Source organism: Danio aesculapii, chromosome 16 (genome assembly GCF_903798145.1).
Source record: "Danio aesculapii chromosome 16, fDanAes4.1, whole genome shotgun sequence".
NCBI classification, from domain to species: Eukaryota; Metazoa; Chordata; class Actinopteri; order Cypriniformes; family Danionidae; genus Danio; species Danio aesculapii.
This window is the reverse complement of record NC_079450.1, coordinates 10,477,559-10,493,464: the sequence shown is the minus strand read 5'-3', so window position 1 is coordinate 10,493,464 and position 15,906 is coordinate 10,477,559. Positions and strand designations below refer to the sequence as shown.

The 15,906-nt window shown below is 35.7% G+C and overlaps 1 protein-coding gene across 1 annotated transcript in view; it reads left to right on the top strand.

Moving 5' to 3' along the window:
- Positions 1-819: 819 nt before the first annotated feature.
- sv2a (synaptic vesicle glycoprotein 2A) overlaps positions 820-15,906 on the top strand; it is an 85,276-nt gene continuing 70,189 nt past the window's right edge. The window contains exon 1 of the mRNA XM_056475690.1: positions 820-943. The gene's annotated coding sequence lies outside the window, so the exon portion shown is untranslated. The remainder of the gene's footprint in view (positions 944-15,906) is intronic.

Below are 15,906 nucleotides of genomic sequence, written 5' to 3'. Positions count from 1 at the left end.
TGTTTTACCTTCGATAAAGGCAGGTGACGTCGAATTTACATGAATAACAGTGGATGGAGATGTGAAGAGAAGCGCGTCACGGTTCTGTCCATTTGGCCAATTATGTGCACGAGTTAAAGCACGTGTGCAATCACACACAGACCAGCGATTTCACTCAGTGCAATATCCTTAAAGAGCTTATATACATTAATAAAAAACACTATATTTCTCTCATTAATGAGGAAACAGGAGTATTTTCCACAGTCATTAAATGCTCTAGGCGGGAAGCAGTGGTTTCCATAAAAACCTTCCGACTGCAGCTTAGATTGACCTATGATCACGTTTTTTGGGTCATAATAAAGAAGCCTTTCAATTACAGCATGACAGAAGATAAATATCGGATGGAGAGCGGCGTTCTCGAGATGCTCCAGCTCCAGGGTGCTTATTTGCGAATCCTACTATGACGAAGACTTTGCTCATGAATATTAATTAGGTCTTTCCACGTTCAACATAAATTATTGGCTGAAAGGAAGAGTGCGAGTCAGCTGGGTGAACGTGTCATGAATATTAATGACGCAACCTGACAATGGCGCAAACGATTGGCTGAATGGGAGATGTTGGCTTCTGAGCGCTGGTCGATTTACCTATCAACGAACTCTAGTACGGAAAAGGCTTGGCTGTGAATGCTAAGTAGATTACGTAACTGGACGCTCCAGGAAGGTTACCATGCAACGTCAGCGTGCCGATTAATATTAATAAGACGATCCTTCGCCGTAGTAGGAATCGTTAATTTCGCCTGTAGTAGGGTTGCACCCCGTTACACGTCACACGCGCCTTCGTTACAGGGTGAAGATACAGGCAATGTCACACAGCCCTCCTCATCGTCACGACTAGAAATTCACCGTATCTTCTGCAAAACATTTCTTGACAGCATTTGGGGAGAAATAATAACCGAAGCGCACTGGTGAGTGATGTTTAATGCTAATTAATTAGCGTTTTGGAGCTAATTTACAATCATAATTCTGCATAAATTTGATTTAAATCCCTCGTACAGGATTTAAATACCTCATTTATGTATAAGCAAGTGTCATATGTTGTATGTTTACGCTTCAGTAAGGGGATTCAGTCATTTGGAAATTGATGTGAGTCCATCAGTGATGGATGCAGACATGATGTTCATCCAAAAAATAATAATAATAAAAATGTTTGTAATTTTAACAGAGCACGTAAATTGCGTATAAAACATTTAATGGCGATGCTTTATCATTAAACATCATCATTTCAAGACATTAAAATGTATTTTTTCCTCCACACGAGCAGATTTTTTTTCTCTCTTCAGAAAAAAAAAACCGCTGTGGTTTTCCTCTCAGGACGATTTTTTTTGTTTATTTATCGTATTTATATTAAGCTATAATTGTCATATGTTTAAGAATGGATTAAAATAATAATTGATAAAAAGCCATAAACCCATAGAGACACAATCACCTTAAGCCTCGCCCCTTCACCTAATATCTCCATCAGAATAAGGCTGATTGGGTTTTCCATTCCCTTTTCCTCGCTGGATGATTACAGCACATTATTTAGTTTAATATATATTTTTCAACTGATTAATCACTAGAAATATAGATTGAAACGGTATTTGTAGCGCGTAATATCTTGAAGCATATAAATGACCTTGCAGCAGACATGAAGAATGAAAACCTGCTCCATGTGCGCGCGCGCGCCTGTGTGAGTGTGAATCTGCTCGATGATTTATTCCACTGGTGATTGCATTTAGTCTTGTCACGACAGCATGTGCCATTTCATGTGCTTTGACTGAATTGACAGTAAAGATCTACATGTGTCCGTGCTGCGCTTTCTGTGAAATAATGGCTTTGAGTTGGAAATGGCCAAGCAATCCCTGCTGAGTGCATGCAAATACTGTGCTTAGGCTGTGTGGAGATTAGTATTTGGCAGTTCTGATGGAATATGCACAGGGTAATTGTGGTCTTGATTGAGCTTTATGTTGTTAGGAGACTGTTAGTATGCAGATTACGCATTGGTTTCTGTAGTAGCCTGTGTGTAGACCGTAATATTGATTGTATTTTGAGTGTGTACAGTGCTGAAAATGCAAATAACTGTTTAGTAGATTTCATATTATAAAAATTGATAATAGGCTGCTAGTATTTATAGTTAGAATTGTATGTTTGGTAGTATTTCTGGAATGTAGAGTTTTGTTTTATTTATTTTTTTATTGTTTTATTTTGTTATTTTTTGTATTATTTCACTTTATTTGTCATATCTTGGTAAAAAGGTTTAAAGTTATGTAAGAATGTTATAAAGTAATGTTAAAAATATGTCAAAATGAATTGAAACAAGCCAGGACTTGATTGGATTTTGGTGTTTAACAGTGTCTTTTGTTGAATTATCACTTCAGCTTCACATTTAAAAGGCAGTTTGTATTATGTATAATTTAAGGTTTTCAAGATTTTATTTATTTTCAATTGACTATTTTTATAAGCTTCCATAAATTAAGTAAAAATGTAAAAAAAAAAAAAATAAATAAATAATATATATATATATATATTTTTTTTTTTAAATGTGTAATTTATATATGTTTATTTTTGTTTATTTGTTAACCCCCCCCCCCAATTTCTGTTTAACAGAGAGATTTTCTCAACACATTTCTAAACATAATAGTTTTAACAACTCGCTTCTAATAACTGATTTATTTTATCTTTGCCATGATGACAGTAAATAATATTTGACTAGATATTTTTCAAGACACTTCTATACAGCTTAAAGTGACATTTAAAGGCTTAACTAGGTTAATTAGGTTAACTAGACAGGTTAGGGTAATTAGGCAAATCGAAAAAAAATTAGCTTAAAGGGGCTAATAATTTTGACCTCAAAATGGTGTTTAAAAAATTAAAAACTGCTTTTATTCTTGCCGAAATAAAACAAATAAGACTTTCTTCAGAAGAAAAAATATTATCAGACATACTGTGATAATGTCCTTGCTCTGTTAAACATTATTTGGGAAATATTTAATAAAGAAAAGATTATTCAGAGGGGGGCTAATAATTCTGACTTCAACTGTGTGTGTGTGTGTGTGTGTGTGTGTGTGTGTGTGTGTGTGTGTGTGTGTGTGTGTGCGTGTGTGTGCGTGTGCGTGTGTGCGTGTGTGCGTGTGTGTGTGTGTGTGTATGTGTGTGTGTGTGTGTACATTATGTGTGTATACAGATTGTAAAATAAAAATTGTGAAATATTATTACACTATAAAATAGCTGTTCAAAAGTAGTTTATCATTTAATAAATGGAATATTCGTTTATTCCAGTGATTTAAAGCTGAATTTTCAGCTTCATTACTCCAGTCTTCAGAGTCACACAATCCTTCTGAATTCACTCTAATATTAATTATTATTGCTATTATTATTATTATTATTATTATTAATGGTATTAGTAATAAAAGCAATAATGACTGAAGTAATATTTCATTTGAAACTACATACAATAAGTAATAAATATATATTTAATAAATAAGTATTTAACATTTATTTTTACATTTAATAAATGATGCCTTGATGAACAGAATCTTTTTCTTTAAATAAAACCATAAAAATGGTAGTGTGTATATATATTTAGTCTGCTAAATGACTAAATGTAAATATATATATATATATATATATATATATATATATGTGTGTGTGTGTGTGTGTGTGTGTGTGTGTGTGTGTGTGTGTGTGTGTGTGTGTAAAAAGTAAAAGATGAACAGTAATAATGAGAAAATAAAAAAAGAATATAAAATTACAAATAGGATAAATAAAAATATAATTTATGTTTTATCAGAAATAAATAAATAAATATATTTAAAATTCTATAAAGAAATGTAATTAAAATAAATTCATAAAATAAAAGTAAAATGTAAAAAAAAGACCATAAAATATTAAAAATGACTTTATTTATAAGCTTCCACAAAATAAAAATTTAATGTAGAATATTTTTTATAGCTTAAAAAAATGTGTGGTAATTATAAAAATGAAAGTTTGAAAGTGACCAAAGGTAGACCTTCAGAGCCGAGCGGTTTGTCCTAATGTGAATTGATCTGCAGTTGTTTGAGCTGCGGTCCTCTGGTGGCTCCATCAGAGCTTCTGCTGCTCAGGATTGCAGCTGTTTCTCAATCATTGTGTGCTCGGAGCGCTGCACTGCTCTTTTCAACACTAACCTTGAGAGGAATCCTCCAAGGAGAAGACAGAGAAACAGGGTCAGAGAAAGGCTTTCACGTCTCTGATCTCTGCTGGTGATGATGGTTTATCTGACTGGGCCATCGTTCACTTCTCATTCAGGAGTAGGATAAGCGCTTGAGTTTGGTGCAGACAGGGCCTAAAATTAACACTCACCAAGAGCCAAATGCTTGTAAAAATCAATGCTGGCCAGGGTATGAAACAGAGTTACTCACCAGTTGGCTGGTACCTGTGAACATGATATGGTTAGGTAGGATTTTAAAGTCACAAATACTGGGATGTAATGATGTCAATATTTATGATGAGCTATGGTCCTTCAGTAAATGCTGCTGCACGTGATCTCCATCTCTGTTAATGCTGTGAGTTTGAGTCACTAATAATGACTATTTAAAAATACAACTCGCAACAGACATCTTCACAAGCTTGCAATGAGAACCATTTATAAAAAGAACGCTATATCAAAAGAGGAGTTTCTCTGTGGTTTTCTGCCAAAATAAAAGCTCTTTGTTTGACCTTTTAAAATAATAATAAATAAATGTTGGATTTAGTAATTTTATTGAAGTTATTTTAAATATTAGCTGTAATAACAATTAATAATATTATTAAATGCCAAAAAATTTGGTAGTTTTCTAGTGAACGTTATTAGAGTTCATTTGTATTTTTCATTTGTATGAACTCATAGTAATAACAACATCAATAATAATAATAATAATAATAATGGGAATAATAATGAGAATAATACAAATAATAATAATAATAATACTACAAATAATAATAATAATAATCCTAAAAAATGGCAAACTATTAAGTATTTCCCCTCATTTTTACACCCTGTGCACATATTGTAATGTCCTTTTCATTTACTGTAATGTACTATATATATATAAATATATATATATATATATATATATATATATATATATATATATATATATATATATATATATATATATATATATATATGAAGTGTTCAGATGCAAAAACCTCTGTATGCCATCTGAAATTTTCTTCTAAAATGAGCATTTTTATCAGGCTCCTACACACAGTAATTACTGAAAAAGTTCAGTAATTTCACTTTTATGGCAAAAAATAAGTTTTTTTCCATGACCGTTAAAGTAAAGTAACTCAACATAAACAAAGGAGGCTGAGAAAAATGTTCATTTTCGACAGAAATTTCAGATGGCACTGTATATATATATATATATATATATATATATATATATATACAGTTTATACAGTATATAAGGAACATCTTTAGTGTCCCCATCTTAGCCTTAGTGTCCCACCAGTGATGATATAAAGCCATATCGCACTGCTACTCATGTGATATTGCGTTTATACAACAGTTCGACGTCACAATCGTGTATATAAAAAAGGAAATCAAACAGTGTCTAAAAATCATTTTGTATGAGGAACTACTTTCTTCTGACGTCTGACTTCAGAACAGCAGAAGCTCATTCACCAACGTCAATTTTAGAGCTAGTATTTGAAGGATTCTCTAGCGTAATTTCTATAATGATGACAAAACAGTTGATTTTGCTGACATTTTAAGATTACAATGATGAACGGCATGAAATGTCATTAGTCTAGTGACAATTTCCAGTATTTCTCTGTTGCACAGCAATTAACCTTGAACAATCCAAAGCGAAGCAAACACTACCAGAAACTACCAGACTATAAATATAGCACTACAACAAACAAAAGAGTGAGAGATCGACCTAGAATATCATTTACCTGTTTTATAATGATTTGATCAGCTGTAGTTTGAAATTAGTGAGAGTTTTAGTGATAGTAGAGTTTTTCTCCTCTAAAGCAGTGGTTCCCAACCTTTTTTTGCCTGAGACCCCCTTTTTCCCTGGAAAATATTGTAAGGTTTAAATATTGTAACATTTAATGATATTATCACTCATATAAGTTATCAGTAAGGATGACACAAAATGTTGTTTTTAAACAAACTGTATGTTTATTATGTTGATAACTATATCTAGAAATGTTTACGCACAAATAATAGCCTAATGTAAAATAGAAAGGCAAAACATCAGTAGGCCATTTGTAACTGAAAAACGTAAGCCTTTAGGCCTTTAAATTGGCCCTATATTAGTTGCCAATTAGTTTTTTTTTTTTAAAGTTTCTTGTCAGTAGCTGTGACATTCCCTCATCTTATTTTGGGTGTGTGTCAATTATTTTGCTCTAAAAATGCTCCTGGCTTGTCGCGGTATTAGGGATGAGTCGTCGGCAATTGTCTTATAAATATGGACGGCCTCATGCATTCGTTAGCAAGAACTTTGGCAAAGATAATACACTGTGGCTGGGTCAGGATCTCCGTCTCAAGAAAACGGAATAAAATCGTAGTTCAGGTAGCTATCTTGGTATGCATTTTGTGTTTTCAGTATTGTTAGTGCTGCGGCCTTCACCTGGGTCTAGTATGCTTGGGTCATTAATATTAGCTGCTGAAGGTGAATCAGTAAGACTTGTTTGTGGAGGACGAATTACAAATTTGTCCATTTTTTTAGTCAACCAGGGGATAAAATGAACTAAGGCAATATGATCATTTTACTAATTTTCCACTGCTAAAATATTTTAAATATATGACACCACCCCCCACAGAGCGTGCTTAGGCCCCCTTTTAGAGGCCCCCTGTTGGGAATTGCTCCTTTAAGAGCTTATTATGTGGTCTTTGTCGCCATCTTGTGGCGGAACATCAACCGTCTTTACTCTGCTCAGTATGACAGGCTAATGGCAACCGATGCGATGTATCTCCGAAGTTATAAATATTTAAAATAGGCTCTATCCTTATTAATAAACTAATTAATAAAGCAAACAACTACATTCTTACCTAAAATAGCCTCAAAAATACATTATGTTGTCCAACAGCTGCAATATTTGTCAAACTGTAGTGAGTTTATTGATCTGCTGTCACTCTATGTGGGCGGAGTAATGCAGGAGGTGGCTGTAAGAGTGCTGATATTACAGAATAATGCACAGCTATCAGCCATAGGGATGGGACAATAACCATTTTCAAGGTATACTGTGGTTTGGAAAAGTCAAGGTTTTAAAACCGGCAAAATATTCAGATATACCGTTCATATGGTATATGTAAGATTTTTTATTTGCTTTATTATTATTATTATTTTTTTAGGACAACAGTATCTCCAGCAGAAAAGATATCCAAAAATGCTGTTTTAAATTGTAAAGAAATCTGTTTTAGAAACTGATGAAGAGAGCCGAAGTCATGGATTCAGACACGTTTACTGTTCTAAACTATTATAAATGTTTCTCAAAATTAAATATATTGTGTTCAAAGGGAAAAAAGTATTAGTTTTTCTAATCAGACATATAAAAAGAATATATTTTAGAGCAGTAATCACAATACCGTGACGATTTATCCAAGGTTATCATACCGTCAGAATCTTATACCGGCCCATGTCTAATCAGATATCAGCCTGTTTTCTACATGTGGTTTGTCCAGCCCACTCACCTGTGTGAGGCACACTCAGAATTTCATAGTCTTTTGAGGTATTCAGAATCACATGATGTTTTAATGAACAGATAATAACCTTTGCCAAACTCTGGTAAATAAATTATGTGTACAATCAAAGTGATGTGCATTTACAGAGTAAAGCTTGAAATCTGAAGCTCAGAAGAGCTGTGTGTAAATATACAGTATGAACTCTTGTCCTGTTTGAACTCAGATCTATATATTAATCTCCCTGCATACCTTCAGAGATGCTGCCAGTCTCTTTGAAGTGAAAGTGACATCGCAGTCTTCTACAGTATATATGTTTTTTAAAGAACATTTTTCAAGGTTAGACTCAAATGTCCTCAGTTTCACAGCAATGCTAATGGAGGGTGAGGGGATTCTTTAAAACCGCAGTATGCTATAGGTTCAGAGTCAGCATAGAACTCGAATCATAATCTCTCGCCCATTAATCCCTGCAGTAAAATATATGAGCTCTTGGGAATTCTCATTTCACATTGAATTCACCAACTTGTTAAGTAGCATGTCTAACTCTTTTAAAATTTAAAGGTGTTTGCAGTCAATTTGATATCTAAGTGAGGTGTTTCCAAGTGAACCAGTAAATTCCATAACAAATAATGGAGTGGAACATTCAGTCTTCCTTATATTTCCCTGTTTAATTCAGTGTGATGATTGCTGTTTTGTTTGTAACTATTTGTGCAATTTACAACAAGCAAGGTTTGAATGAAGATGGCTTTTAAAACAGTTTGCACTTGCATCTGTAGTGACAGAAAAGCACTCCCTGGTTTTTGATGAAATCTTGCACGGACAAAACCCATCTAGACACATGTCAATATTCAATATATCGTGATAACGAGCATGCACAATATTGATATCATGGGCATTCATTAATTTTCTTTCGGCTTAGTCCCTTATTTATCAGCGGTTACCACAGCGGAATGAACCGCCAACTATTCCATCATGTTTTACCCAGCGGATGCCCTTCCAGCCGCAACTTCCAGCCGCAAACATCCATACGCACTCATTCACGCACAAACACTATACGGCCAATTTAGCTTATTTAATTCACCTATAGCGCATGTGTTAGGACTTTGGGGGAAACTGGAACCCATGCCAACACAGGGAGAGCATGCAAACTCCACACAGAATTGTCAACGCAACAGTTAGCATCAGTTCATTTAACCACAGATGAAATAATGACAACTACCAAAGCATTTATGAATTTAAGGTGATGTTAATTTCTTAGTTTAAAGCCTAATAACACATTAAAATCAAAAGTTGCAATTGTTTTATTTTAACAATTGTTTTTATTGTTTTCTTAAATTTTTCTTAATTTTTAAATGTTTTTATTTAAAACATAAGTGGAGAGCGGGGTCTGTGAAAGTGAAACTTTTCATAAAAAGTTCATTTTATCAGATAATGTTTTTAGCAGAAATAGATTTTTGCTGTGTTATTAACTCACAACAGTGGTCTGTCAAAATCAGGTGCTATTTTGTATCAATGTAAAACAACTCCAATATAATTTCACTCTAAACAAAAGGTGCACGCTGTTACTTTTGACCCCGTCAGCAGAGATTTTTGCTAGATGCCACAATATTTGCTAGATTTACTGGCTAAGTCTTGCTTATTTAAAATATATCTGACTATGACCTTGTTAATGTTCACTGCAAACATGTTTTGTCCTTTATTTTTACAAAACATATTAAACTGCATTTTCATTTTAAATTTCATTTTCATCAAATGTTTCAAAAGCAATGCAACAATGCGTGATGTTTAAATTTTCTAAAGTTTTTGAATATTTTTTATTATTATTATTAACAAAATGCATACATTTTTTGAAACATCTGAATCCAAACACTGCAAACTCTAATGTGGAAGCAAAAATTAAGGTATCACTATTAGCAGTGGGACATAAATAACAGTTACTTTTATCCCCTCTTGCCATTTAAACCTGATTTACCTTTAAACTGAAAAACTCAGAGATTGCACACTTCAGGATGTGTAATTGCACTAAATAACCTGTAGATTGATCATTAGTGTGACAGGAAAAGAGAAACACAACTTTATAATAAGGAAAAAGAACCACTACAACAATGCACTTTCCACAATTAAAAACTGAAATTTAGAGCTAACAGCAAGACACGGTTTCGAAATCTGGCAGCTCCATCATGGGTTTGCTTGCTGAATGTGCAGTTATAGTGTGGAAATCAAATATCGCCAGGGCTTCGGGAAAATCCATTTGCTACTTTCATCCCACGTTACTTTCCTCCCCGCTGTCCCCAACTATGTTTATTTCTCACTGTTGACCTTAATGCATTAACTATCATTTACTAATGAGACTTTATTGTAAAGGGTTGCTTACTGTTTTTCATCATCCTTTTGCTATTTAATTGGTTGAAACTAGGGCTGCACGATTCTGGCTAAAATGTGAATCATGTTTTTTTAGCTTAAAATCAAGATCACGATTTTTCTCACGATTCTCTAGATGTAAAATCAAGGATAATATTAATTGGCTATTATTATTGTTAATTCTCAAACATATGCTAAAACAACAATAATAATATCAGACCTATGTAGCTCATACTGTTGCTTAAAATGCTACATTTTGTATAGTCATTATGGTGGACTTGATTGGACTTAAAATATGTCCTGGTTGTTAATTCACAGTAAATTGATTACATTCATTACTATTCGTAATTCTGAAGTTGATTATGTTTAAGACATGTGCTTGTCATCTGCCATTGACAACATTATTAGACAACATTACAACATTGACAACATTAGTTTTTACTGGTAAAATAGGACATTTGTCATTATCAGATTCCTTCTTGCATTATATTCAACATTATATAGGCTAGAGTAGTTATACTGACACAGCAAACATTTATTTTCATGCACAACACTCTGTGTTCGCTATGAAAGAAAAATACATATCAAATGCTTGTCGTAATCATAACTGTAAAATAAGTTATGATCATTTAAATGATGTGCGCGCCAGCTTCACTTTCACTTCCGAGTCACTTCCATGGCTGCCTTCACTTTGAGAAAAAAAACACACATGCAAATGTTTCAGCGCGGCTCTCAAACGATCGCTCTGTGCAACATATGATCGCTATTTACAACTTTATCACCTGTTATTCACAGCCTGCAGGTTCTGTTCAGTAAAGCAGGCGTTATTTGCATGCACGCGTTCTCGGTAGTAAACAAACAGCTCACTGTCAGCTCAAGTCACGTGTGGTTTGGCAGCGTATACATCATTACATTAAGACAGAAATTACATTTCTGGGTGAATTATACATTTTATAATAATTGCATTCGACACTTTTAACGCCATTTGGAGGTGTCAATGTTGCTGCGAAGACTTGAGCGTTTCTGCCTTTACGCTTCTCTCCTGACCTTGAAAAATTAATTGGCTGAATCGTAGAAAAGCTGGATTAAGATCGTGTGTAGGGTCGAATAGAGATCGTGATCTTTTTTCGATTCATCATGCAGCCCTAGTTGAAACCTTTGTTTATTCTGGATATGTTTATGCAATAAAGCAATAGCATAAGTATTTTTTGCTGACACTGTAAAAAAATATCCGTAAATGAGCAGTTTTCCAGATTTAATGTTTTATTTTTTATTTTTCTCCATTTATTTATGCTTTTGAATTGCATTATGGGACCATGATCTTTCTTCCAACAACGTTCACCCTTTAAAAGTTAGAAGAAGTGACTTTTATGAGCATTTTTATTAGTTTAAAGCAATGTCTTGTCTGGGTTGTTGTAAATTACGCTACAAAAGCCTTGTAATAAACTGTCAGCACATTTTCTGCTATTTTATAGACTTCTTTCTCTATATGTTAATTCTTTTACATCATATTATTTCAAACCACTGAAATGTCAATAAAAGTCACTTTGTTCAGCTGTAGAGTTTCAAATGTTGGCAGAAATCAACATCCCATAATGCAATTCACATCCGTAAATAAACAGAAAATACAAAATGAATCATACAATACGGTAAATGTTAATTAACAGATATTTTTTACAGTGCACTTGTTAAAGAAGCTTAGGTCAATACCGTGATAATAGCTCTGTGTGATCAAATTAATCACAACAAACCAAAAATACCAGCTAAAGCCTTCACTCAGCATTTCTTTTACAGTGTTTGAACATACAGTTGAAGTCAGAATTATTAGCCCTCCTTTGAATTTTTTCTTTTTTTAAACATTTCCCAAATGATGTTTAACAGAGCAAGGAAATTTTCACAGTATGTCTGATAATATTTTTTCTTCTGGATAAATTCTTATTTGTTTTATTTCGGCTAGAATAAAAGCAGTTTGTAATTTTTTCAAAACTATTTTAAGGTCAAAATCAGGGCTGTGCACATGGGGGGTGGCTGAGGTGCCCTCATTGGCTGAGGTGCCCCTCTTACCCTTACCCCCTCCCTCCCCTTCCAACGCGTCCGTGCCCCCGCCCCTCCACTGATTACGGTAATCCCCGTCTTCACTTCGCAAACTCCATCCACCTGACCCCCTCTCCCCCCAGTTCTTCCCTTCGCACTCATCCCCCCCACCCTTCTTCACTTCACAACCCCCAGCCACCCCCCCCCCCCCTCCAGAGTCTGTGCCCGCCACTGGTCAAAATTAATAGCCCCTTTAAGCTAATCATTATACAATAACTTGCCTAATTACCCTAACCGGTCTAGTTAACCTAATTAACCTAGTTAAGCCTTTAAATGTCACTTTAAGCTGTATAGAAGTGTCTTGAAAAATATCTAGTCAAATATTAATTACTGTCATCATGGCAAAGATAAAATAAATCAGTTATTAGAGATGAGTTATTAAAACTATTATGTTTAGAAATGGGTTGAGAAAAATCTCTCCATTAAACAGAAATTGGGGGAAAAATAAACAGGGGGGCTGATAGTTCAGGGGGGCTAATAATTCTGACTTCTACTGTATATAAAACAATAGATATTTATTGCTTAATATACCTGTTAAAGTAACCTTTTTTTGGAGCAATTTTGGACAATTAATCGCAACAAGAAAAATCTGATACCAGCTGTGTCCAGTTTGCGCTGGACTTTGTGTTTTGGGCAGTGTGTTGATGTTGGTGACGGGGCCCACCGAGGGCTTACGTGACTCACAGCGGCTCCGTCCTCTCCTGAGAGACTGCCGTTCAGATGCTTCAACCATCCACACTCATTCCCAGATCCATTAACTCAAGGCTTCTGCTGTCACTTTCACTCTTTGAAATACACCAGACGCTGTGAGCTTTGGCCTTGTTAGAAAGGGGTTTATCTTGCGGAGCAGATGTCAGAGACAGCCAGTGGGTCTCAAAGTGTGTTTAAATTATCACCCTGTGTGAAATTAGAGTTCAAACAAGTAAAAAAATAAGATGATGGACTGAAGGTGAAGCAGAAAATGTTGGGGAACACTTTAGAATAATGCTACATTACTTAAAGGTGCAGTAGGGGATCTGCCTAAATGCTAACCGGTTAGCATCATATCTTTTAAATACAATCCCTCCCCTACTCTCCAAAGCCACGCCTCCCGAAATCACGAGCATGCACATTAAAGATGACAGAGACCCACTAGTTCATGTCATTCGCCAGTTAGAAAACTTTATAGTACTTTATAATACTACATATCTGAATGAAAAACTGTATTATATGTAGCACGTTTTCAGTTGTGTAGCAAACAAAATTTGTCATAATGTGCAATATTCCCTGCATGTAAGTATCGCTCACCTCACTTTCGCTTTTTCGTCCTAATGCGACTACTGTATGCTTAGTGATTGGCCGGCGGCGTGCAGTAATTACACTTAACACTAAGTCATACTTGCAACATAGGCTCATTCTGAAAACTTAGCCCTACAGACGTTTCTGGAGACCGCGAATTACGTAGCCAGAGGTATGTATGTCTACATTTTATTTTTTTTTAAACGAACGTTACGGGGCGGTATGATGACACCATTCCTTTTTGAGCTTACCAGCTGACCACTTACCTCCGCATGGAGTGCATTCCGGCTGCAACAAGTTTGTCCCGTTAGCGCGCCATGTTCGCCGGCGGACTTGTGACGCAGAGAGGAGTTGACCACGATGACAGGGTTTGAGTCCAGTGAAGATCGGTTCTAGAAAGAAGTTAAGACAAAAACAGAATTCAAAAACTAAAATAAACAAGTAAATAGCAGGGTGAGAATGGTAAAATCTGAAAATGTGGTAAAAATATCAGACGAGGGCTTTTCTTTTTTTGGATTGCTTTTGAATTGTGTTGGTTGAGTTTAGGGAAGGGGGAGGGTGGGTCAGTGGATTGTTTGCTCAGTCAGTCAAAATGTCTTTCAAAAAGTCAGTCGAAAAGCAGCCTTTGGTGGGTTTACGCGAGAAGAACAGGCGCGAATGGCACTCGCTAGGGAAATTTAAGATTTCAAAAAGCGTACACAGCGGCCTCTTGTTGATTTGCGAAAATAAAAACTGCAGAAAAACGTGCCGGCGGGATGTATTTCACTGTCTCCAGAAACGTCTGTAGAGGTACGTTAACAGAATGAGCCTGGGTTGCATACTTACATGCTATTTCAGACTGCATATTCAGAGTAGCATGGTAAACTATATAGGGAGTCCGTCACAGGTCATCATTGTTCAAAAATTAACCAATGTGAATATAAAAGCAACTTCACCTCAGTAAAGCAAGCTAGCCGGAATAGCACTATTTACTGATGTTTTGTTGTTAAACTAAATAAAAATCTACATTATCGATGCTGTAAAAGGTCCCTTATGAAACTGAAAATAGTCGCATCAATCTTTCGCCGGAAGATTTCAGTGACTGAACAACACTTCTGTGCATATAACCCATTCATAACAATACACAATCTACATCAGCTCTGCGTGACTAAAATGGTTTTAAAACATAACATGACCTGTCTAAAAGAAATACTTCAGCCATGGTGTCGTCCTTCCTCCAGTGTGCAAAAGTAACTCCAATATTGATTCAGGATTTTAAAGTTTTAAAGTCAGCATTTGTTTGCGGCGCGCGTGCACACACATCGGTGAACGGGGTGTGCAGTTGTACAAATCTACATTTGTTGACATTATTGGTCCGACAATATTTAGTTGGATGAACATTTTTTAGTTTTATACCTTACCCAGAATATAAAAATACATATGAATACATTTAGATCATTTACTTTAATCAGTACTATTGGAACATGTGAAGAGACTTTTATCCAGAACAACAAAAAATTATTCTGAAGACAATCACCTACTGCACCTTTAATGTATTTACTAACATTAACTAAGTAAGACTCTCGATTTACCACTCAATCGACGTTCCTACTCTCACCTATGGTCAACGATCTCGGATACAAGCGGCCAAAATGAGTTTCCTTCGCAAACATGGCAGGGCACACCTTTATAAATAGGGTGAGGAGCTCTGTCTCTCAGGAGGAGCTCGGAGTAGAGCCGCTGCTCCTCCACATCAAGAGAAGTCAGCTGAGGTGGCTCAGGCATCTGTTTTGGATGCCTCCTGGATGCCTACCTAGGAAGGTGTTTAGGACATGTCCCACCGGCAGAAGGCCCTCCCCCAAGGGAGGGACACATAGTCCCAGGACACACTGGAGGGACTATGTCAAGGAAAAAACTGCTGGTTCAAGCCTTGGCTGGGTCAGTTGGCATTTCTGTGTGGAGTTTGCATGTTCTCCTTGTGTTTGTGTGGGTTTCCCCTGGGTTCTCTGGTTTCCCCCACAAGTCCAAAGGCATGCGCTATAGGTGAATTGGGTAAGCTAAATTGTCTGTTTTGCATGTGTGTGAAAGAGAGTGTATGGGTGTTTCCCATTGATGGATTGCACCTGGAAGGGCATCCGCTGCGTAAAACATGCTAGATAATTTGGCAGTTCATTCCACTGTGGCGACCCCTGATTAATAAAGGGACTAAGCCGAAAAGAAAATGAATGAATGATATTTCATTAAAATGCTGATTAAACGTGTGTTGGCAATGATTTTCATTGGTTGAACAAACTAATAGCGCCTAACCAAACTCAAACCATTGGCTAAATCATTTGAGCCAATGCTTTAATAAAAGTTTTGGCAGGGCTTCAGTCATTTGCAGTTAAGTTCACTTCAGTTTCTGTCATTCTTACTGCCGTGTCTCTCTATCTAGTCCTTGTCGTGGATGTTGGTAAACTCATGTTATGTCCTCTGGGAAGCCCCAGGGCCGTGTGTGTGTGTGTGTGTGTGTGTGTGTGTGTGTGT